The sequence below is a fragment of the Ostrinia nubilalis genome, chromosome 16 (genome assembly GCF_963855985.1).
Source record: "Ostrinia nubilalis chromosome 16, ilOstNubi1.1, whole genome shotgun sequence".
Taxonomy (NCBI): domain Eukaryota; kingdom Metazoa; phylum Arthropoda; class Insecta; order Lepidoptera; family Crambidae; genus Ostrinia; species Ostrinia nubilalis.
The window spans coordinates 10,936,299-10,961,498 of record NC_087103.1 but is presented as its reverse complement, the minus strand read 5'-3'; the positions used below and the strand labels follow the sequence as shown (position 1 = coordinate 10,961,498).

The 25,200-nt window shown below is 33.9% G+C and overlaps 1 long non-coding RNA gene across 1 annotated transcript; it reads right to left on the bottom strand.

Moving 5' to 3' along the window:
• Window positions 1–766: 766 nt before the first annotated feature.
• LOC135079150 (uncharacterized) lies at window positions 767–2,133 on the bottom strand. Its single transcript, XR_010258748.1, has 3 exons — window positions 1,818–2,133; window positions 1,338–1,512; window positions 767–879 (listed from the first exon to the last, which is right to left on the bottom strand). It is a non-coding gene; the product is annotated as an uncharacterized LOC135079150 (long non-coding RNA).
• Between the last annotated feature and the right edge of the window lie 23,067 nt (window positions 2,134–25,200).

The following is a 25,200-nucleotide window of genomic DNA, read 5'->3' as shown; positions in this document are numbered from 1 at the left end:
ATGGCGCATGGCGTCTTGATTGTTTGCATAAATAATTGAAAATATAAATGCAAAATTATTTTGCATAATCACATGTGGTAAGAGATCCCTTGTATTTTGTTTACTTTAGAGTCATAATTGGTACACTTTCGAAACACACACGATGGCATTTTTTATTTATTTTGGTAAGAACACAGGAACTTACGGTGTGGTACGCACGCGATTGCGCACGACGCAGGCCACACGAAAACTAAACACAAGACGTCCCAATTGGGACGTATTTGAGTATTCACAGCACGAGCGCTTATAACATACCTATCTGCTTTTGTTTTTATATAATATCATTGGAATAGAGCAACAATCACGAGCTGTCAAACGAAACCAAAAATGAGATGTCATTTGTGTGTGTAAATATAAATATGTGTGCATGCTAGTAATGTATGTCGTTACTTTTCACATGAATATCGATATCGATTTATATTAATTAACACCTAACAGTAGTAATATTAATGGAACTAAAATAGGATAGAATGTCCATATACAATCCGTATATGGGAGAGTGGAAAATAAAAATAAAACTCAGAAGATTAAAATGATTTAACTGATTTAATTGAAAGAGCAACAAACATCAAGACATCCATACAAACTTTCTGATTTCTAATTAGTAAGAGTAAGTCAATAATTAAAAATGATAATTCTGACGATAATGTAAAAAATAGGATTCTAACGAATGCGATGTAATAATAAAAGACAATGCCGGAAATTGGCGTCTTTTTTTTTTGATGGTGTGGGCTGAAGCTGTGGTGTCGGCGGCGGAGATCTAGACGATAATGTAGATCCCTCTGGTAAAATATCTCTGTTCACGTACGACGACATTGTGCGTGTAGGCTTTACTTTCATCTGTGAAAAATAAAGAAAGAATTGACTCTAGAAATCATATAACTGTGCGTGTAGGCTTTACTTTCACCTGTGAAAAATAAAGAAAGAATTGACTATAGAAATCATATAAGATTTTATATTATTATGAGGGTAGTTGAAAATCTTCATGCCCACCCGAACGGACGACGCCGCGAACCGCCAGTCTACTTGTGACCACGGCTGCAGCATCGCAGCCGAAACGTCAAGCCGTGAGTACATAATGTAACTCATTAATAAACGTCGCGTTAAGACCCGTGTTTGACTATTTCATAGAAATCATAGTTTAATTATAACTTATAGTTAAACATTTTTTATCAAAACAATGAAAACAACCAGATCAAGGTAATAAATTGACATTACTAACCAACGAAACATCATCAGAAGAAAATGAAAATGAAAATATTTATTGCCAGAAATAGTATTATATTAATTAAACTTACCGGAACAAACTCTGTAGGGATTGCACATTTTTTCAACGTGATTCTGGCTCCAATTTTTCGAAAACATTTACTATCAAAATGTTTGCTACATAAAGTGGCATATTTAGTTGGAATCCAATTTGGACGATTAATTAATTTGAGCCATGTTTTTCTTACATCTTCGTTAGTCGGAAATCTGAAAGATACTTTACTAATTAGTACCTATTATAATAGTCAGAAACTCATATTATTACATTCCCAGGTGACTGTGATAGACAGTGCACAAAATATATTTATCGATTGTGGTACAGCCCTAGTGTAAAACGAAAATTATTTCTTTACACAAAATATTCATAAATTCTGGATTATGTGCATGAAATCTTTGCTTACAACTTAAATTAATGTTTAAAGAACATAATTATCACACTTAGTGCTTAAAATTCTAAGCGCATTCACAAAAATAAAGCTAAAGTTTGGAGGTGTCGATTTCAATAAATTTACCTGTGAAATGAATATTTTGCGGGATTATTTCTCTGGTTTATATCACAATCAAGGACGGAACAGGTCACCATTGTATTACAATAAAAAAATTCCAAAACTATACAGGATTTTACGAAATTTTTAGAAAAAACTGTGATTTGAAATTCTGCTTTGTGCCTCTATGTGTCACTGCCTGTCAAATCTTTTGCAAAAATGGTTCTATTGACGTGACGATGATAGCATCACACATCTCTTTTTATCACACAGGGTTGCAGATAGTGACATCTCGCTCGCTCATTCTTTGTTGCTCTATTCCGAAGGAATATTAACTTTATGGTTAGAACAGTGACCATTATGCGCGAAGGCGAGCGAAGCGTGCCGCGGCAGCGGCCGCCGAGCGCTAGAATCATCTCTATTGTTAATGAATCATTTGTAAATTTCGATAAAAAGAATGAAATAAGAAAATTAATTTAGAACTAATTTTATATTAACTACCCACTAAACAAAATAATAACCACAAGCTAATTTGTATTCCATTCTATGCACCAATGAAATTATTTTGTAAATACTTTATCGTGAAATATTTTTGCCAAATGAAACATTTGGCAAAACATACTTTGCCAAACAATAATTTGCTAAATAATGATATGCCAAAAACGACATTTGCGAAATAAAAGTTTGCAATAAGTTGTTTTGCCAAATGAGAATTTGCCAAATGAAAATTTGCGAAACGTTGTTTGCGATGTGATAATTTGGGAAACGTTTTTTGGCCAAACATTCGTAATCCACTGTACCTACACGCTTTGCTCAGTTTAAGGTTAACTAATTAGAATTATTAAAAGAGACTGTTATGTGAGCTTAGATTTAATTTTTTTTTTTTTTTAATTATAAAAGTAGAGCTTCGATTACTTAATAAACTGGCTAAAAACAAACCCGCAGTCACAGCTGGCACCCGGCAGGATTATCCACGAAATGGTTCATCAAAAATGGTTTTTTCGGCCTGTTTGATCCATTAAAAACTTAAGGTACACAATGGGTTTTCTGAATTTTCCTAAATTGTTATTACTGCTACGATTTGCTGTGGGCGTGGTGGCGGCCAAATTAAAAACGAAAACCGTAATATTCAGCAAAACGAATGTTTAATCTGGCAAACATTTTAGAAACGGTACTAAAATATTACTCACTCTCAGTCTCAAGCGGTTTCTTATGCAAAAGTATTTTTTTTATTTTTAAAGCTTGCATCTAGATGTGCTGAGATGTGTCTGGATAATGTAATTTACATTCAAACTATAATACATTAAAATTATCTGAATCCAAATGTGATTTTAATGATCGATGAATTTTAAAGATTGGGCAGCAGGTAACTGTTGTGACAGGAAAATCTTTTTGGAACAGTAAACATTTTGGGTCACATTCGGAAATTTTAAAAAAAATATTGAGCTGAATAATGAGAAAATAAGCAACTTACACAATTTACTTTGAAGTTTGATTAACTTCCAGTCACCAAATAAAAATTGTATGTTGGTATCTACTTGTAGTACTTAGGTGTTTTAGATGGAGCCTTTTTCCTTATTACCTACGAATCAGCCTGTTTGAGCAAAATAGGCAGTCTGTATTCGATGTTACATCCCAATAAATTATTCTTATTCACAAGATGCCAAAGAACCACGTTTTTTGGTAATAAGAGATTAAACGAAATACTCTGAAAAGATAAACTGAAAGGACTGAGCTCCAAGGAACGATAAATATTTCAGACTGATCGTAATTTTGCGATCTTTATATTACATTACAAGAATGCCTAATTATCTTGATTTAGGCGCATGATAAATCTCTTTGGGCTCATGGAATGATTATGACATTTATATGGGATTTTTACCATCAGATAAATATGGCCATGATGACGTAGGTACGCGCTAGTTAATATAGGCATGATACTTTGTTATTCAGAACAATTGACAAATCATATATTATTTATTATGGAATTAAAATACTAAACATAATTTTCTATATTGTGTTCTTTTATTCAGTCCAAAAGTTCAAGAATTCATTCACAATCATTCAAAATTTCATACTTATTTAAAACACGCAGGTTACACTATCACTCCAAGAACACACATTTGAAAGTTTAAAAGGCGAAACTATCGCAGTTAGAAACGCCATGCTAAGCTTGAAATCGAGTTGTGGATTAAAAGTTTCTCAGTAAGTAACAATAGCGAACTTTGCTATAAGACACTACTTTCGCGTCCGAATAATCGCGAGAACTTGAGTTGCTTCCGATGAAAACTTTTTACGTTCGATCTTTGTTATCTTTTTTTTCAAAAGAGTGGTGTTATCAACCGACTTCAAAAAAAGGAGGAGGTTCTCAATTCGACCCGTATGTTTTTTTTTTTTCTATGTTTGTTACGCGATAACTCCGCCAATTATGAACCGATTTGAACAAATCTTTTTTCAGCGTATAGGTAATACCTCAAGGGTGGTCCCATTTAAATTTAATAATAAAAATACAACCCCCAAGGGTGGAAAATTGGGGATGAACTTTTTTATACGCAATATCTCCGCCGATTATAAACCAATTTGAATGATTATTTTTTTGTTGAATAGGTATTATCAAAAGGGTGGTTACATGCGAATTTGAAGAAAATATTTCACCCCCAAGGGTGGAAAATTGGGGATGAACTTTTTTATACGCAATATCTCCGCCGATTATGAACCAATTTGAACGATTATTTTTTTGTTGAATAGGTATTATCAAAAGGGTGGTTTCATGCGAATTTGAAGAAAAACTGGTCATGGTAGGTACAACTCCTTAATGCTTAGGAGTTGTAGGATAATTCTTTAAATATTATAAGTACAAATAGACCAACAGTTGTATTCTTTCATGTTTTTAAGGTGGGCTGACGGTTTAAGGTCTTTTTAGGTTTCCTATATGGTAACCTGTATTTTGTAGGGAATATTATTTTACACTAGACATGAAGAATATAGTCTCAATCTACTGCCTACCTTCAGTGGTAACATCAAGGTAATAATTAGTTAACTAAAAAGCAAGAAATAAGTAAAATTTTATATATAAAAAAAAAAAAAACGACTCCAAAAAACCTACGCTAAAAAGTAGAAAAATAATTACTAATTACCTACTTATTTATTAGGACGAATTATTAATATTTATGTAGGTATACCATGATTGATACTTTTGGAGTCGGTGCAGGCAAACTTTACATGTTTCATAATCTTGGCACCGACTGCAGAAGTATCAATCATGGTATACCTACATAAATATTAATAATTCGTCCTAATAAATAAGTAGGTAATTAGTAATTATTTTTCTACTTTTTAGCGTAGGTTTTTTGGAGTCGGTTTTTTTTTTTCTAAATCGAAATACACTGATTCTCCTCAGACAGGCTTCGTTACAAACACACTTATTGTGATAAAGCTGTAAAAAATGGAACAGAAGCTTAAAATAATCAGAATGTATTATTTCCATCTATCATTTATTTATATAAAGCAGGTACCTACTTAGAGAAGGACTTTTATCTGTTGAAAAGCGTGATAAATTAACTCCATTAGGTACTTATGTTATTTTTGACTAAAAACAACGTATTGACAACTTAACTTCTTTTACGGGGTATTTTAGTTGTTTACGACTGGCAGGTTGGCGATATCCGTTTATTTGCGTCGCCCGCCCAAACTCGCCGCCCAAACATGTAGCGATATGCCGCTATTAGCCGAGTAATGTGCCCCTGTGATAAGACCGGTCCTTGGCCGTTACATTTTATTACCACGTTCTGATCGGGTCTCCAAAAAACATAATAACAAACTAAGTTCTTTTATTTCTCAAGTTTGAGGTAGCTGGTTGGAGATTACACAATCGTAAAGTAATTTTATGTATTGTTGACTATGCGAGTATCAAATTATCGAGCTAATGATTTGACGAGAATTGGAAACTAGGTATCTTAACACACTATTAAGTAAGGTACTAAATTAACACTTTATTTTATTAAAACCTTTAAATCTTTGATTTGTTAAGTTTAATTTCATTGTATATACCTTAGGATATACAACTTAGAAAACATATGATGTGATATCTCATTCTTGTGTTTATTCGTGTACCTACCCTTTATTTAAATCTGCCATGATACACACACACACTACTATAATATTGTTTCTACTTTAAAAAACCAAAATGTAGAAAATTACAAGTGTAATTTTCTACATGTTTATTACAAGACACATCCATTTGCATTAAACAGGTGTTAAACCTTATGGTCATTTTATGATATTAAAGCTAATATTTTCGTTACCCGCCATTACGTTACATTACCCGGTCGCCCGGGACCGCCGGGATGTCCGGATTGTCCGGGTATGTTCGCTGTCTAGCCCGTAATGCCCAAGATAAGGCGGCGTTTCCGCCCTAGGCACATTCACTTGTAATAAATTAGCATTTTTGAATTAAAATTTTATAAATCAATAGTAAACCACTGAACCTATTTAAATTATAAATGTGTAAATGGATTAGATTGAACTGAGAAAAAGGACATAACATAATGTAGCTCTGTTAAATAGCTATTTATATTGTACCGTACCATTTTAGATGGGGGTTATAATATTTATATAAATGAAAGTAATTTTAAATTTAACAATAGGGTTTAATTACAACTCTTCAGGGAGTGGGTAAATAATTGCAACGCGAGGAATCACTGGCCTTAAATTCAATCAAAACCACTGCCCTTTTATCTGTGGAGTAGCGTTGACACGAAGTAGGAGCCACGAAGTTGTGATATCGTAGGGTAGTCCGACGACAAAAAAAATGCGGCAATCACCTCCGCCGTAAACTTGGCTGTGGAGAGTGAGCCGGAAGCAGCAATTGAAATCCGGTACTGGAACCCTGGAATTCCGGAAATCGGACACTTCTTAAAAAGTCTGATTTCATTTGTGTGACTGCCACATCAACCGGAAGCGAAGACAAGCGGATCAGATGGTAATGATTACGGCAAAAAATAGTGATTAATGATGTGGCAGTTATACACAATCATCCTTAAACTAAAACAATCCGATGTTTGTACTAAATAAAGAACATGACGTTATTAAATAGTCGCAAACATCTTATAAAAATACCACTAATGAAATACAATTCTAAGTGCATTACTATAGTAATATTACTACAATAAGCGTTAATCAAATCAAATATAAATTTCGAAACATAATAGTTAACAACCACCATTGAAGGTCATGTAAGGTCATGTATGCATGACATTTACTTTTATATTTATCATATTAAAATAAAAACGACTATTATTTTATCATTAAACATTCTGCTTTCTAAAAAAACTCAAGGTATTTTTATGTACTTTTCAAATATTTAAATGTAGTGCATACATAGCAAGTACATTTAATATTTTTTTTTGGCAGGTAGGTGATCGATAAATTTACTAAGCACTAAGTACTATTACTATGTATTAATTTGCAACACTTACCCGTTATCGGGGTGACGCACACAGACTTAATTAGATTTTGAGGTGTAAAAACTTCACGAGTTCGTAAACCTTATATTTAAAAAATCTGCAGCTAAAGTGGTATGTGTCTGCGTACGGATGTTTCGCGAGACACAGTGATGGATTCGCGATCGCTGCGAGCATTCGCCGCGCCTTGAATCATTCGGCGTTCGTTCGTTCGCTCCAAAGATTTAATAACATTGGTATCGCGCAGTTTGCTTACAAAAACAATTCTTTCAATTAATATTAAAATTTATTAAATGTTAGTTATTTTATTGATTTAATTGTATATTATTTCTTTATTTTTTACTTATAAAAAATTTGTTTTTAATTATTTCGATTTTAGTTTTTAAGAATAGTGTAACGAAGCGTTACATACCCCCCTTTTTAGGTTAGGATTTTTCTTAGAAAATCCTGATAACTACTAGGTTAACTTAAAATCTTTAACGTGCCAAGTCCCTATATTGTGACCTGTCATATCTTGAAGTTCGTAGACTAATTTAGATTTTTTTGCTATTATACGACATTTAATAAATTTAGGAGCTAGTTTTTTTGAAAATTTATTGTCTTTATCGCTTTGATAAAACGTCTTTTTCCAAACAATGTCACCAACATTAAATTCTACATTTTTGCGGCGAAGATCGTAAGTAGTGCTATTTCGAGAATGTGCCTTAATTAATGAGAGCTGCACTTTATCGAATAGTTTTTGCAGCACCCCTATGTTTTCCGCATAGCTATCACGGGGCGTGAAAACTATATGGTTCTCCAGGTCTGCGTCAACATAGTGGGAACCACAACTCACAAGTTCACGACCAAAAACTAAAAATGATGGTGTGAATCCAGTCACTTCGTTAACAGCCGAATTAAGAGCAAATTGAATTTTTGGAATGTTAGTGTCCCAAACCCTATGATCTGCATCAATAAAAGTAGATATTGCTGTTATGATGGTTTTATTGTAGCGTTCTACGGTATTTATTTGTGGAGTATATAGAGGAGTATAAAAAACATTTGGTATGTTGTAGGTTTCAAATAGTTTTTTCATTGTAACGCTCACAAACTGTCGCCCGTTGTCCATCAGAATGGTACTAGGTATTCCGTGAATAAGGAAAACGTGTTCCTCGATTATTTTTGCGATAATTTCGGATGTCGCACGACGGATGGGGAATAACAGGCAATATTTAGAGAAGCAACAGTTAATCACTAACAAAAATGTGTTTTGCTTCCTAGACACCGGTAAGGGACCTACCAAGTCTATGCTCAACATTTGAAAAGGTCGATTACAGTCCTTAGGTCTACCCATTGTACCCAGTGTGGAGTGATTAGGGTGTTTGTGAGCGAGACAAGTATCACAATTAGACACGAAACTTACAACATCTTGATGCATATTAGGCCAAAAATATCTTAAGCTTAGTCGTTTGTGTGTTTTATAAATGCCAAAATGGCCAGAGGTAGGTTCAGAATGGTTTTTAGCTATTATGGTATTTCTATCCTCTAACGGAACAACTTCTTTCCACTCGAACTCTCGAGTGAGTGGATTAAGCGACTTAAAATATCGAAATAATTTTCCATTTTTAACTTGATAGTTTAAAAATGATGTTGGTGATGTCTTACAACCATTCAATATATTCAAAAACCAGGGATCACTTGTTTTATTGGTGTCACATACTGTGTCAATAGTTGTAATCGGAACTGCGCGTGACAGACTATCTGGAACTAGATTCTCTGTCCCTTTCCGGTGTTTTATATCGAAATTATAGGCTGATAGTCGTACTCCCCATCGAGCTAATCTTCCAGTTGGGTTATTAAGGTTGAGGAACCACTTAAGGGAAGAATGGTCTGTGTAAACTGTGAATTTAAGACCATTTTCCAAATAGCAACGCCAATGTTCGATTGCAGTGAGTACGGCTAATGCTTTGCGTTCTGTTGCACTATAATTTCGTTCGGGTTGTGAAAGAGACTTACTCATGTAAGCAATTACCCTTTCCTTTCCATCCAGAGTTTGAGTGAGAACTGCTCCAATTCCGTAATCACTCGCATCAGTATGCACTTCAAAAGATTTTGTATAGTCTGGGCAAGAAAGAATTGGTGTAGTTGACAAACATTGTTTTAACTTGTTAAAAGCCAGGTCGGCTTCTGTAGACCAAATAAAAGGAGGGGCGTTTTTGCCTTGTGTCGTGAGTTTATTCAACGGGCTTGCCAAGGTACTGAAATTCGGAATAAACCTTCTGTACCAGGATGCAGTACCTAAGAAACGCCTAACTTCTTTGCGGTTTGTGGGAGTAGGATAGTTAACTATCGACTCGACTTTATCAGGATCCGCCTGCAAGCCATTTGAGTCGACAATGTAGCCCAAATATTTAAGTTGATTTCTAAAAAAATGGCTTTTTCGAAGGTTTATTGTGAGGTTAGCCATTTTAAGCTTTTCAAAAACACGAGTTAAGAGAGATATGTGTTGTTCAAAACTATTAGATACAACAATGACGTCATCGATAAATACGAATACCCTATGCTCAAATTCTGGCCCGTAGAATAGTTTGTCTACTAACCTTTGTTGGGTGGCTGGAGCGTTAGTGAGACCAAAAGCCATGGATTTGAATTGATAGGTACCGCGTGAAGGAATATAAAAAGCCGTCTTTTGTCTGTCTTCCTCTCGAATCAGAATCTGCCAAAAAGATTTTGAGAGGTCTAAGCTAGATAAATATTTTGCGTCGCGTAGGTTGTCAAGAATTTCTGCAATATAGGGTAGGCTATATGCATCTTTTTTAGTAATTGTATTTAATTTCCTACTGTCGAGGCAAAACCGCATTTCTCCATTTTTCTTCGGAGTCAATAGAACTGGGGATGACCACGGACTCTCGCATGGTTCTACGACGTCATCTTTAAGCATTTCGTCAAGTTGTTCGACCAAAATGCGTTGTTTTTCTGGTGACATCCTGTAATAGCGCTGGCGAATGGGGGCTGCATCCCCAGTGTCAATTGGATGTGTTATTAAAGTAGTACGGCCTAAGCCACGCTCTTCATATGATATCTCGCGGAAAAGTGATGTCATATAGTCTGCTGTAGATTTTTGTTCCGGTGTGAGGTGAACGTACGAACATAGGTTTTCAGGTTCAGACTGAAGTTCAGTAGTGAAGATACCGTCTGAGTCCTTGTAGTATACTATACTGTCGAGGTGTTTAGGAAAAAGACCAAACGTCCTCCAAAAGTCCATACCTAATATAAGTCGGTGTTTTAAGTTCGGAACTACATATATTTTCAGTATGTGTGTTTGCTCATAAAAGGTAATTGGGAGGTATAGAGTTCCTATTGAGTTCAATTTTTCGCCACCAGCTGCAATAAACTGAAAGGTATCAGATTCGTGTAGCTTAAAACCTGATTTTAAAAAGAATACATGGGCACCATTACCCAATATAGTGGTAGAGGACCCAGTGTCAAGTAGACCAATAACAGAATTGTTACTAATTGTAACAGAAACATAGGGTCGGGACATATTTTTTGCATTATTTACGTGGATTGACGAGACCGCGTTGTAAGTAGAAAACGAAGATACAAAATTCAACCATCTATTCCAGTCCCCTAGGTTGAAATTTTTGTTAGAGTAAGTGTGTCTAGAAACGCTGTCCATGCAATCCACGTCGTTTAGTTTTTTTGATTATCGACGGGATTACATTTAGGGCATTCGGGGGTACGATAGTCCTTCTCTCCACATTTAAAACAAAAGATTTTTCGCTCTTCTTTACAATTCTTTAGAGAGTGATCATTAGATTTACATCTGGGACAGAATATGTATTCAGAGGAAGATCTATCAACAGCGTTAACAAATTCTCCTTTATTTTGTTTGAACTCTTTTTGATTTATGTTTTGTTTATTGTTCTCTGTTTTATTTTTAAATTCACCCTTAAATTCACTTTTGTAATTATTATTTACATAGAATTTATTCTTGTAAGCAAACTCGGGAGCCAATGTGGTAGTAGATACTCTAGGTGGCTCGTGAAAGTGAGAGAATCTAGCTAAGACATGTTCATAGTTACGGCATGCTGATACCAGAGAGTCTATGCTCCTAATATTTGGTGTAGCAGCCAACGTACTAGCATAGCAAGGACGAATATTATGGAGAAGAATTTCTAACTTTTCCTCTTCCGAAAAAGGTTTGCTGAGTCTAGAAAATAGTCCATGCATGATTGAAATGTATATCGTGATATTTTCTTGTTCACCTTGAGTACGGGATCTTATTTCTGCAGCGAGTCTGTAATCATAATCACTTGCGCTAAAATCTTGTTTGAGTAGAATACAAAGATCTTGCCATGAATTTACTTTATCTTTATTGTAACGATACCAGTGTAGAGCGTCACCTGTAAAAATTTCATAAGCCAACGAGAGTATCTTTTCAAACGATATACCACGAGACTGGACAAATTCCTCAACCTTTAGTATGAACGAATGAACGCAACTGTTGCCTGAATATTTAAGTTTTCCGATATCGGCCGATAAGCTACGTTCACCGCAAGAAACAGAAATTGTAGTTTGTTCTGCAACAGTGTCAGAGCACGATGTGGTGGTAGCTTTAGTTTGTGAACTGGAAGCAGGTCTCAAATTATTTAGTTCTTTGTAATAAGAATTAAAATTAGTTACGCAAACTTTATAAATATCAGCTACTTCGGTTGTATTGTTTATCCTGTTTATACGATGATAAAGATGATTTAGTAAGGCTTCAGTTCTAGTAAACAAATTTTTTTCAAATTTAGATTTTAAGTTAAGCAAGAGGTTATGTGCTTTTAGCAGCGATTCCTTAACTTGTTTCAGATCATCACTTGGTTCTAAATATGATTCAGATATGTCTTCTGATGAATTTAATTGGGAAAACTTTACAATTTGTTTGCGTAACTCTTGAACTGAGCCAGATGAACCACCTCGAAGTTCCACCTCATACTCTAATTCAGTCTTTTGTAAAGAAAGGAATTTAATTGGGTACGACATCTTCCTTAAATAAGAAGGGTATGTGTTGCAAAATTATAAAAAGTAAATAATATCTAACTACTCTAAATAGTAATGATTTTTAAGCAAGGTACTAATTCGGTGAAAGTACCTGTCATACAATGTGTGGTTTTAATAATTAATTATAGAGGTTCTGAACCACTTACAGTATACATTACTGTTTTTTTTTTTTTTAAATTAATTTGACGTTTCATACAGAAAACCACACATAGATAACACATATTAATAGCATAATCAGTCTTATACTAGGTTTAAGCCAACACCAGAAAAAACCATTAATTGCTAAAAAAAAACAAGTGACACTTCGGTTGCAATTATACTCGTTATTGGGCGCCAATGTACCGTACCATTTTAGATGGGGGTTATAATATTTATATAAATGAAAGTAATTTTAAATTTAACAATAGGGTTTAATTACAACTCTTCAGGGAGTGGGTAAATAATTGCAACGCGAGGAATCACTGGCCTTAAATTCAATCAAAACCACTGCCCTTTTATCTGTGGAGTAGCGTTGACACGAAGTAGGAGCCACGAAGTTGTGATATCGTAGGGTAGTCCGACGACAAAAAAAATGCGGCAATCACCTCCGCCGTAAACTTGGCTGTGGAGAGTGAGCCGGAAGCAGCAATTGAAATCCGGTACTGGAACCCTGGAATTCCGGAAATCGGACACTTCTTAAAAAGTCTGATTTCATTTGTGTGACTGCCACATCAACCGGAAGCGAAGACAAGCGGATCAGATGGTAATGATTACGGCAAAAAATAGTGATTAATGATGTGGCAGTTATACACAATCATCCTTAAACTAAAACAATCCGATGTTTGTACTAAATAAAGAACATGACGTTATTAAATAGTCGCAAACATCTTATAAAAATACCACTAATGAAATACAATTCTAAGTGCATTACTATAGTAATATTACTACAATAAGCGTTAATCAAATCAAATATAAATTTCGAAACATAATAGTTAACAACCACCATTGAAGGTCATGTAAGGTCATGTATGCATGACATTTACTTTTATATTTATCATATTAAAATAAAAACGACTATTATTTTATCATTAAACATTCTGCTTTCTAAAAACACTTAAGATATTTTTATGTACTTTTCAAATATTTAAATGTAGTGCATACATAGCAAGTACATTTAATATTTTTTTTTGGCAGGTAGGTGATCGATAAATTTACTAAGCACTAAGTACTATTACTATGTATTAATTTGCAACACTTACCCGTTATCGGGGTGACGCACACAGACTTAATTAGATTTTGAGGTGTAAAAACTTCACGAGTTCGTAAACCTTATATTTAAAAAATCTGCAGCTAAAGTGGTATGTGTCTGCGTACGGATGTTTCGCGAGACACAGTGATGGATTCGCGATCGCTGCGAGCATTCGCCGCGCCTTGAATCATTCGGCGTTCGTTCGTTCGCTCCAAAGATTTAATAACATTGGTATCGCGCAGTTTGCTTACAAAAACAATTCTTTCAATTAATATTAAAATTTATTAAATGTTAGTTATTTTATTGATTTAATTGTATATTATTTCTTTATTTTTTACTTATAAAAAATTTGTTTTTAATTATTTCGATTTTAGTTTTTAAGAATAGTGTAACGAAGCGTTACAATATGTATTAATAAGGACGTAAAATTAATAATATATATTTGTTTGTTGAAATATTTAAAGTGATTTTTATCGCGTGATGCGATTAAGAATTTCTGCGATAGAGCAACCTACAAGAGCAAAACCACAAGTATTTAAATAGTAATAGTGGAATAGTTTGATATGAAAATGCTGTGGTCAAATTAAACAAATTTCCATCTGAAGAATTTTCTGAAAATTTCTGTGAATCATTAAAAATCTAAACCTGATTAAAATAGGTACCTACTGTTGCTATTCACGTTATGATTTCTTCAATACAGTTAAAATGTTTGTTATAGCTGTGTCTGTCCGCAGTCCAGCAGAAACAATGGTATTTCATCACGGGCTCATTCAATAAGGCAGAACAGAAATTCATTTCCGATACGGACGCCGATATTATTGCACCATCTATCGCAATATCGCTCAAAAGTATTGCTTTTTATTTGATGAAACGAAACATCAGATTTTAAGTTAAAAACAAATTACTCAGAAAACAGTCTCATATTTGCGATATCATATTTTTGGCGCTGCATGAAATGTTTTTACGGTTCATCAGACCCAAAAATCAACACTCGTTTCATAATGACCAAAGGTTAAACAGTTCAAACGATGTAAACATTTTGCATCACATTTCCATAAATGTTAATTAGCACCATTGTTACAGAACAAATTGTGCATACCTGGCTACAAATAAGCGTTAATTTATCCCGGGAGTAATAAAATGTCCGCTCCCAGAAGATCGCGTGCTCAACGGTATAAACGAAACAAAATGCCCCAAATGGATGTCAATGGTGTAAATAAAACAAATGGCCGTTATTTACCCGCCCGTAGGAGTTTTATCAAAGAGAAAGCGTTACTAACGCAATTAGAGTAGGCATCGCTATTCGTTCTCCCGGTATAATTATGTTTTAATAAATGACAAGTAATTTAATATTTCTGGGTCTGAAATATTGTGGCATTATTTTCTGGATGGTTCATTTTTGTTACTAAATGTTTTGTTATTCATCATTCTGTGCATTTATAAAAATATAGATAGGTACTCTTTCAATTTACACAATTCGACTAAACTTTTATCCGAGAATTACTCCCGGTATAACTGACACATTGACAGTCTCAGTATGGGAAATATGTCAAAACTGACGATTTATTCTGAGATTAATATTTACTCTTGTTTGGTCGAATCCATCCCAAGTTAACTAAAACACTTTCTTTAATTCAGCTAATTAGACGTGTGATGAGTTTAAACCAAGTGATTTAGCCTTCGCATGTAGGTATAGTTTTCGCAACATACAAACACGTGTGCTGTAACCATAAACTGTAAACTACATAATGATTGTAAGTTATAGTCGACTTAACATTAAACGCCAAAGCTCTCTTAATTGGAACAAATGGGACCAAATATGTTTGTAGTTTGTACCTGGGTAGGAACGCAGTAAAATTAACAAGGATGCCTTATCATAAACGTAACTTTGAACCCTTTTAGTAGAGGTTATTATTTAGTTAAAAGTAGGTAAAATGTTAAGCGACAACAAGATTACACTCTACCAAATTTTTTAGGCACAAAGGTATGCTATGAAATAAATTATTTGGAACTTTTTCGTACTCTTGTTGGTTTATAAAAGTTTTATTATTGTAAGTATAAGTTGCTCTCCGCGTTGCGCTCATTTTCCAATCTACATTTCGCTTAAATCTACTTATACTTAGCTACTTATTTAATTCTTTGTCTAAACATATCTATTAAACTAGACTATTTGGAACTTTCAAACGGTAAATTACAGTTATTGGAGCATTGTTCTGAGTTCAAAATTTGCCAAATATAACTTGAAACAACAGGTTGAAATAAAATCAAACTACGTGTGTTTTCTGGGTTATATGAGTGTAGTAAAATTTAACAACGCTCCAGCCAGCACGTTATCATGGTGGAACGTTTCCGTCTGTTTATGGCAAATGGCGGACCTGGCGTTTGGGCGGCCAGCGTGGGCGGGCGGCGGAAATAAAACTAACATCTACAAATTAATGGTGTTTTCTACTACGAAATGAATAATGAATTTATTCAGAAAATCAATTATGTATATTCGACAGACTTACTACATTTAGATGTAAAAATAATACTTACACCTAATTGTCATTAAAATTATAAAAATAAAGATAAATTTTCCGTTTCAAACTTCAAATAAAGCAAACTTGGTAAGTACTTTATATTTGGGGAAATGTAGTTTTGAACAAATTAGTAGCATGCTTGAATATTTTCTTAAAATAATTATTTACTGCGATATCTACATTGAATAGGATATTATAAACTAGATGACTTAATTGTAGGTAGGTATGAAGTACGATCACAAATTAAATAAAATGTCTGTGTACCCGTTAAAATGTTTACGAGTCATCCGTAAGTTTTATTTTATTCACGCAAATTACCTCCAAAGAACAAATATTTTGTCGCCCTTAAAATGGTATTTCCTTTGTTTATTATTATGTTACAGGAATTCAGAATTATCTGTTCAAGACAAATTAAAGGAATATCTAATTAAGGAATTTATTGGACCGGAATCCTCGGAATCCTTGTCGATATAATATTAAAGGAACTCGGAGTTTGCGATGGTGTAAAATAAATTTTAAAGTTGTTCGTGTTTATTTATGAACTTAAACATCAAAGCGTTCAACTTTATTTGACAAGAAGTTAGGTTTTGCCTTCGTTTGCATCGTTGGTAGGTACCTATAATCGTACTTGTAATTAAACACTGCCTTCACTTCATTTAGACTAAATATAATATTATCTAGGTAGGTATCTCATCCAAATTATTTCTGATTGGTCTCTTTAATGTTGGGCTTATCCATAAACCTCGTACGCTCATTCTGGTACATCTAAATCGTTTTGCAAAGTGGAGTCCTTCAGTAAAATTACCTTTCATTGTTTAAATCGTTTTGTCTAAAGTTTGTACGTTAACTAATGTGTGGGACTGACATGGACATATCTATGCCTTTGAGGAGGTGTGTGCGTGGAGAAATTTTAATATTCCTACTATTTCTTCTAATATACATTTTAAGGGGCTCGAAGACTCAGAAAAAAAATTTGGGCTTCAAAGTACTTGTAGTCGATTTATCAAAGTCGCTCCCAGGAAAATCGCAGGCACAGCTAGTCTACAAGAATTATAATCAAACTTTGTACACTGTTTAGCGTGAAATGCCGCGCGTTCTGCCCCAAAAGATAAATCTCCAATTAGTGACGGATCAATTACCTGCAAAGTTACACTCCGTTGAGCCACGATTTTGATACTGATTGACGATGTTCCTGGAACGCCTGTTTGTCGCTATCTGCTTTTAAGGCCGGGAAAATTTTGCTATCTTTTCAAGTCTGAAGAACATTAACATATTAAATAGAACCCTTTAAAGTTTATATTACACGGTACTTTGTTTATAGTCTCTGTATTCTGTTGGGTTACGTTTTTGATGGACGCCAGAGGGTCGTTTTAACCAAACTATAAAGCCCTTTTTGCAAGGGACAAGTTTAATGAATGGTGAATGGTATTACTCGTAATGTAACTCAAGGCTTTTATATCTCGTCTAGATGAATTAAAAAGTTTAGACTACACTTATCACAGATTAGTACTATTATGTAATTCTTTTCATTAGCCTAATGGTTTTTCATTAGAAAATAAAGTCAAGGCTATTCTTCTTTACTATGTATTTAAACACTATACCTAATACATATTATTTACAGCGTAACATTGTAAGTGTTGAGTGTGTTTGTGGATAGTTTATTAAGCTTCAGTTTAATACTCCATCAATGTAAACTACTTGTATGTACTCGTACAAATATGTGGTTAGGTATAACAGCCGGTCCTTATGGGATTATATTGTTATAGGTCATAGGTTAATAGCCTTTATCGTATATATATCCTATTATATTGCCTCTTTTAATTAAGGTAAGTACACATGTACCCAAAACACATAGAAGCCTTAGACACAAACGACTTTCCATCAGTTACCTGTCATCTAAAATTAGCTCTACATTTAATGCACCATATCCTGAGTTAGTGATTGTTGTTGGACAATAGAGAAATCCTTCAGTTGAGAAATGATTGCTACCCTTATAATCCTCTTTTAGATTTATTTTTCCTTCAAAGAGTAGCCTACAAGTGGATAGACAGTGTGTGGTGAGTGGTCTTTTTCGTGTATAAAGTAGGTATACCTACTTACTTTGGATGACATTTATCACAGATAATATCCATCTCCACTGTGGTTCGAACGTGCTACGTTCAGTGTACTGCACATTCGGAATGGGCATGAACACCTGTCCGATTGATTGGATAGTTGATTAGCAATACGTTTTAGGTGATTGACATGAGGTCGGCGGACCACGGTGTGGACGGCACACGTGCTGAAAGGTTTTACCCAAAAAAAAAAAAGGGTAATCTAAGTATGATCCAAGGTTATGTTTTGATGGTTAGTAGAATTCGTTCGTTCAGCCAAATGACGTCCACTGCTGGATAAAGGCCTCCCCAAGGCTTTCCAAGGCAAGGTTACTTCAATGAAATTATCCAATTATTAGTATAAAATGATAATCGAAACTAGTAACACCTTCTTAACTGTAATGACTGTAAACCACACGCTAACTGAACATACCATCGTTGAAATTACGAGCCCCCTTGATCATTGTCGCTAAAGGTTAATGGCCTATGTTTTATTAGTCGACAAATGTAATAAACACTTGAGAAGTGTCTGTAGGCGGTAGGTACTTTAGAAAAACCTAATTCAAACTCATGAAATAACTTCAAAGTGAAATTCTTTGACATCGATAGGTAGTCAAAAATACTCAGGAAATTGCCAAATTTTAACAGGGCTGCCAAATCTGAATAAGGTGTAAACGTACGCTATGATAACAGAGGCTATATTATGGAAGGACAAGGTAGGTACTTATTTGACCGTAATTGATATGAGATACCTAAATCGAAAATCAGGATTTTTTGACAAGGAGAAATCGCTGTGAAATGTCGAATCATACACTTTATTGAATGTACCTATGACTATGTCCTCAATAATCTTCAGTGCCTATTTCTCCCGAAGGTTCTCCAATAAAGAAAGTAAAGCAATATCCATTCTCGTCCGAAGGGCACAACACTTCAGCGAACGGAATTAGAAAACTTCGCCTAATAAGCGTATCAATAGTCTATGGAGTGTTTGGCAGCCCTGCAAAGAAAATGCCTTATAGCCCAGCGATTGTCAAACTTTTTGAACAGTGGACCTCTAAAAGATTGTCTTTGTTAATGACGAACCCTTTGAAATCTCAGTTAATCGCTATTCTATACTTTTTAATAGTACAAATACTTAGTTCTTACTCACAGACAATTAAAGATAGTTTTCGGACCTCAAGGGGCCTGTAAGTACCCCAGGTTGAGAGCCTCTACTACAGCCAATAGAGTCGGCTATTAAAAGTGATGTATTGTACTGTTGCCTCTTTATTTCCGAAATAATAGGCTTTTTATTGCCCTTGTCCCGCTCTCATTCTATTTATTTGTCTAGAAAATTGAAAGTTACGTTCATTGGCAAGGTTAATCTAGGTTTATCACGGCACGGCTATATCAAGATTAGAAAGGACGACAACAATGTTTTTTACTTTGTTTGTACCTTTTCTTACCGTTCGGAGAAAAAATAGATGAAAAAGTAATTCGCTGTCTCATAAACACTTATTTATATCCGATGCCCGGGTGAAAAGTGAAAAACTTTAAGTTTTAAAGTAAAGAGTGCCGAAATATTATTGCTTTAAAATGAGATATTCACGAGGGCTTTATAATCGGATAAGATAAGATAAGATAAGATAAGCATTTATTGTTAATTGTGTTGATACAGTGGTGTTACATAAAAGGCACATAATGCTAAAGTACACAATTTATCCATTTCGGACGTACAATATAAATTGTCAAAAACATAATTAATTATTAATTGGATTATTATTTTGCAATGTCAGTTATTATAAAATTATTCATTACATTACATTAAAATATTCATTTAAATTATAAAAAGATTTGTCAAATAACCAGTCTTTGAGCGTTCGTTTAAATTTGATTCCCTCTAATTGTTTTATATTATTTGGCAATCGATTGAATATTTTTATTCCAGTTACGTATGTACTTTTTTCATAAATGTAACTAGAGGGTTTTACAACACACATATTATATTTATGTTGCGAACGTAGATTGTGCTTAGTATCACTTTTTTTACAAAACAAATATTTATGGTCTTTGACAAAAACACATATTTCTAGTATATATTATATACACGTCACAGTTAAGAATTTATAGTCTTTGAATACATTTCTTAATGATACATATTTATTTATATTATACATAATACGCAGACATTTTTTTTGGAGTATAAAAGTGGACTCAACATTTACAGAGTTACCCCAAAAAATTATGCCATAAGTCAAGAGGGGGTACACATATCCATAGTAAGCGTTTTTCGCAACGTCAATTGATGATATATTTGTCAATATTGAGATAGCATAACAACTACTAGAGATTCTTTTATTAATGGATTCGATATGTGCTTTCCAATTTAAATTTGTATCAACAGTGACTCCCAAAAATCGTGTATCACTAACTTGTTCAATTTTCGTTCCGTTTATATTAACATTAAATTGTAGTGGTTCTTTTTTGTAGTTCTTAAATTCAACAAATTTGGTCTTTCCTAAATTTACTTTCAAATTTATAGATGCTAACCAATTTATAACCCTATTTAGCGTATTGTATATTTCATCAACAAAACCACCATCATCCAATCCCTCCTTAGATATAAATATTGAGGCATCATCAGCATACATGACGCACAGGTGACTGGCTATTAAGGGAAGCTCATTGATATATATCAGAAATAGGAGAGGTCCCAATACACTGCCTTGCGGTACGCCTAGAATTATTTTTTCAAAATTAGACTGCACCTGCTTGATTGTCTTAGTATTTTCATCATATGTGTCTAAGATTGTCGCTTGAAATCTGTTTGTCAGATAAGATTCTAAAAGATTAAGGGCATTCCCTCGTATACCTATATGATTGAGTTGTTTTAATAATATGTCATGTACCACACAGTCAAATGCTTTAGACAAGTCTAGGAACAATCCAATGCAGGTTTTTTTATTGTCAATATCTGTCCATATTTTCTGTAAAATGTTATTTATAGCTATTGTTGTATTTTTTCCTTTTTGGAATCCAAATTGGTTAGTACTTAAGATATTATTTTTATTTAAATATGCTGTTAACCTTTTTGCTATTATCTTCTCGAATAATTTAGAAAAGTTAGGTAATAATGCTATAGGTCTGTAATTTTCGTGTTCGTCCTTTGGTCCTTTTTTGTGGAGAGGTTTTACCAGAGCTTTTTTCAGATCATCTGGAAATATTCCCGTTTCAAACATTAAGTTTATTATATGGGCAAGAGGTTCAGCTATAAAGTCTATACTGGATTTAATTAATGTCATTGGTATTTTATCGTAACCTGTACTTTTTTTGTTTTTAAACTCTCTTACGATGTTTTTTACTTCAGAGACAGTAACAGGAGTCATAAAAATGCTGTCTAAACTTGAGTTGATTAGAGGTTTGTATGTACAGTTTGATTTAGTCAATTGTTGATTATTTGTATTAATAAAATGGTCATTTAATGATTTGGCTATGTCATATGGATTGTTAATTAAATCATTGTCCTTTTTTATAGTATGTATTGTTTCATTTATTGTATTTATTTTTGTTGTGTTTTGTTTTATTACTTGCCACGTAGCTTTACTTTTATTCTCACTGCGATTTATATATCTATTATTTGTATTTCTTTTTGATTGTCTTGTTACTGATTTCAAGATTTTACAGTATTTTTTATAAATGATTTTTGAGGCTAGACAATTTCTTTTCCTATGCTGTAAATATAATTTTCTTTTATTTTTGCTAGCTACTGATATTCCTTTTGTTTTCCAATTTGGAGATTTATTGTATGTCTTTTTTATTTTAGCGATTGGGATACAGAGTTTAAAAACAAGTTCAAATATATCAAAAAAATTTTTGTATGCATAATTTGGATTTACTTCCATATAAACATCTTTGAAATTAAATTGAGATATGTATTTCAAAAATATTTCCAAACACCTATCCGAATATTTATAAATGTACCACGACTTTTCATAGAAGCTTCGATTTGCGGCAATTGTCATTAATTGACATGTATGATCTGACAATCCTACATCCAATACTTCAACTTGGTATTTTTTTATATTAGTAATAATATTGTCTATGCATGTTTGAGAGTGATTAGTAACTCTTGTTGGTGTCTCAATGGTAGCATGCAATTTGTAAGATCTAAACATGTTCAAAAAAGATTCACTTTTTTTATTTTTTTCTAGTATGTTAACGTTGAAGTCGCCCAAAATGAAAATATTTTTGAAATTATTTCTAGTCCTAATAGTTATTTTACGGAGCAAACATTCCATGTTAGTCAAAAAAAGATCCAAATTGCTGTTTGGCGTTCTATAAATGCATATTACTAAGTAGTTAAAATCGGAGTCATAGATGTTTCTGTATATTTGAAAGCATTAAGCACTGTGGTTGTGGCTTCTTATATTGGTAGTTGTACTTAATGATAAATGCGATTTTGTAAACAAACTAATCAGCTTTTTGCCTTTTACAGAACCGAGTTTATAATTTACATTCCTACACGTAAGTGGTTGATACCCCGCCTACGCCCCGCAACCCACGTATTATTGTGAGGTAAAATTCCTAAGAAGCCCATGAAACGGAGCGGAATTATTTATTAAAGTTTGGGTGTAGACGTAGTTAGTCGAGGCAACGAGGCTCTGCACTTAGCATGCGCCAGTTATCTTAGAAAACTTACAATCTCAGCCTTAAGTTTGCGTTTTGATTGTTTGCTCTTGGAATATTGAGACTAACGTTTAGATAATAATTATATACTTCAGGCCGGGTTTTCTTCATAAATGCGTTGTTTTGCGACTAGTAATAATATGTTTTGTATGATGTGGGCCACAGGTTAAATATTCTGGAGAAAACCGCTGCTAAACTACGTTTAGGCGATGTGCATACGTAGTAAATACTGCTTTTTAGGTGTTTCTTTTTTATACGAACTACGAACAGTTTAATTTGTCTACACACATGCACGTTTACATTTTTTATATTTATTTACGTATATTACGACTATAAAACATATAGTCGCAAAACAACGCATTTATGAAGACAGCCCGGCCTGAAGTATATAAACTTCTGCAAGATTCACTTGCCCTTACTAGAGTCGCTTCATTTTCTCGATTTTGAGCCATATCTATGTTTACATTAATCGCTATGGCAACATCTTCAAAGACGCGCTAAGCTTTGAGATCTGATATCTCAGTAATTAACGACACAGTCCTAATTATTCCCTTTGTAACCAATAGAGATTTATTTGCAAATCTAAGCGTTAACACGACCGTGTTTGCAAAGGCTGCGGTTTGTGTGATAACCTCAAAATTGGCTTATGGAAACGTTGTTTAATTAAGCAGCATGCATTATGTTCCGTCAAACATGTACGAAGTTTCTTGTTGCTTCGTGTTATGAATTTTAAAGGCATTGACGTGGCCTTTGCGCTTTTGGTGTGGCGGTTAAGCTTAATGTGCCTTTCAGCTGTTATTAATAATGCGTTTAAAGAACAATTTTCCATTCATAAAATTTTAAAAAGGCAGATTTATTAAATAAACTCATTAGTGATCCAAAAATTTAACGTTTTTCGAGGAATAAAAATCAATTGTTATGTTCATAAATTAGCTGTTTGGTTCTTTGAATTTTGCCAGACTTTTTTAATATAAAAAAGACAATATCTAGATCTATTCTTAATTACTAATTTCACTGTTAACTAAAGCACCTTCAATTAGGTTTAGGAGATGAACACAACGGGAATCAATTAGATAACTCAATGAACCAGTATAATATTAGGCCAATGCCTACAATCAAACGACGTCGGACGTTTAATCAATGCGGTATTTAGAGGAATTTCGTAATTGGACATGAATTAATGTCTTGTTAATTTCACATTGATTGCGCCCAAATATGATACCTATTTGTCAAGATTATTGTGCGAAATGTTGGAATGTGTTAAATAGTTTAGGCATTTAATTAAGTAGTCCAAGTAGTTAATATAATATTCTGGTTCAGGAAATTTTTAAGCTAGCAAAAATCAACCATCCGGTAAGTGAGCTTAAAATGTCTGATACACCGAACTAGACGCAATCTCGCGAGCTAACCAAGCTACGAAAAAAGGGACGAATGATTTCGTAGCAGCACGCTTCGAGCTACGACGTAACGCGTAGCTACGTTGCTACGAGATGCTACCGCTACAAAATGTATTTCATGCGCATAAGTAGACATTACTGTATGAATTGATTGCTATTGTTTACTGCCAATATTATTTTAAAGATTTAACATTTGCTACAATATTTGCAATATTTTAGATGATTGATTTATCAAAGTAATACGTTAAGAGCGGTATTAACAAATTGTGCATTGTCTAAATTAACTAAGTTTCTATTAATCGATTTTGAAAAACTCATTCGATATTAAACTCGTAGATGGACAAGTGGTAGCAGATTTCAAAGTCATAACTCCAGAAGCTCCTCGATGGCCGGCTGCGGTCACTCCAGCATTACGTCTTCGAATTACGGCGCCATTAATCCGAGCCTGTACTGCCAGATGTATAACAAATGGCCGCGTCATACGTCACGTCCGCCGTCTTAATCTGATGCCGTTTGCCCAGATTCGCCTCAGATTTAGGATCACATCGAAGCAATTAAGATCGCAATTGGTTTAAAGTGCATAGTCAACAACTTTTTTAACGAACTTTGAATTCTTTTGCAAAATAACATATATAGAACTATTAAGATGCTACAGTGTTTAGTTTGGTGATTGGTGTCCTTGTTAGCACATGAATATAGCACAAATTAATTATTTAAGTACCTAACTAAGGCTGAGTTGCACCATCTTACTTTAACTTTGACAAACGTCAAAAATCTGTCAAACTCCATACAAAAGCACTGGTTATCGTTAAAGTTAGGTGGTGCAACTCAGCCTAAGACACAAAATCGATTGGGGATAATTGACACCTGCTTTCAACTGTAGGTAAATAACTATCTACCACATTTTGTTTCCAAGTTTCCTGGAATTTGCGGTAACGCGTTATGTTCTGCCGATAAACCGTAAAAACCGAAGACCTTGTTATTATATTAATAAAGCCAAAAATTCCTCACCTCCCGT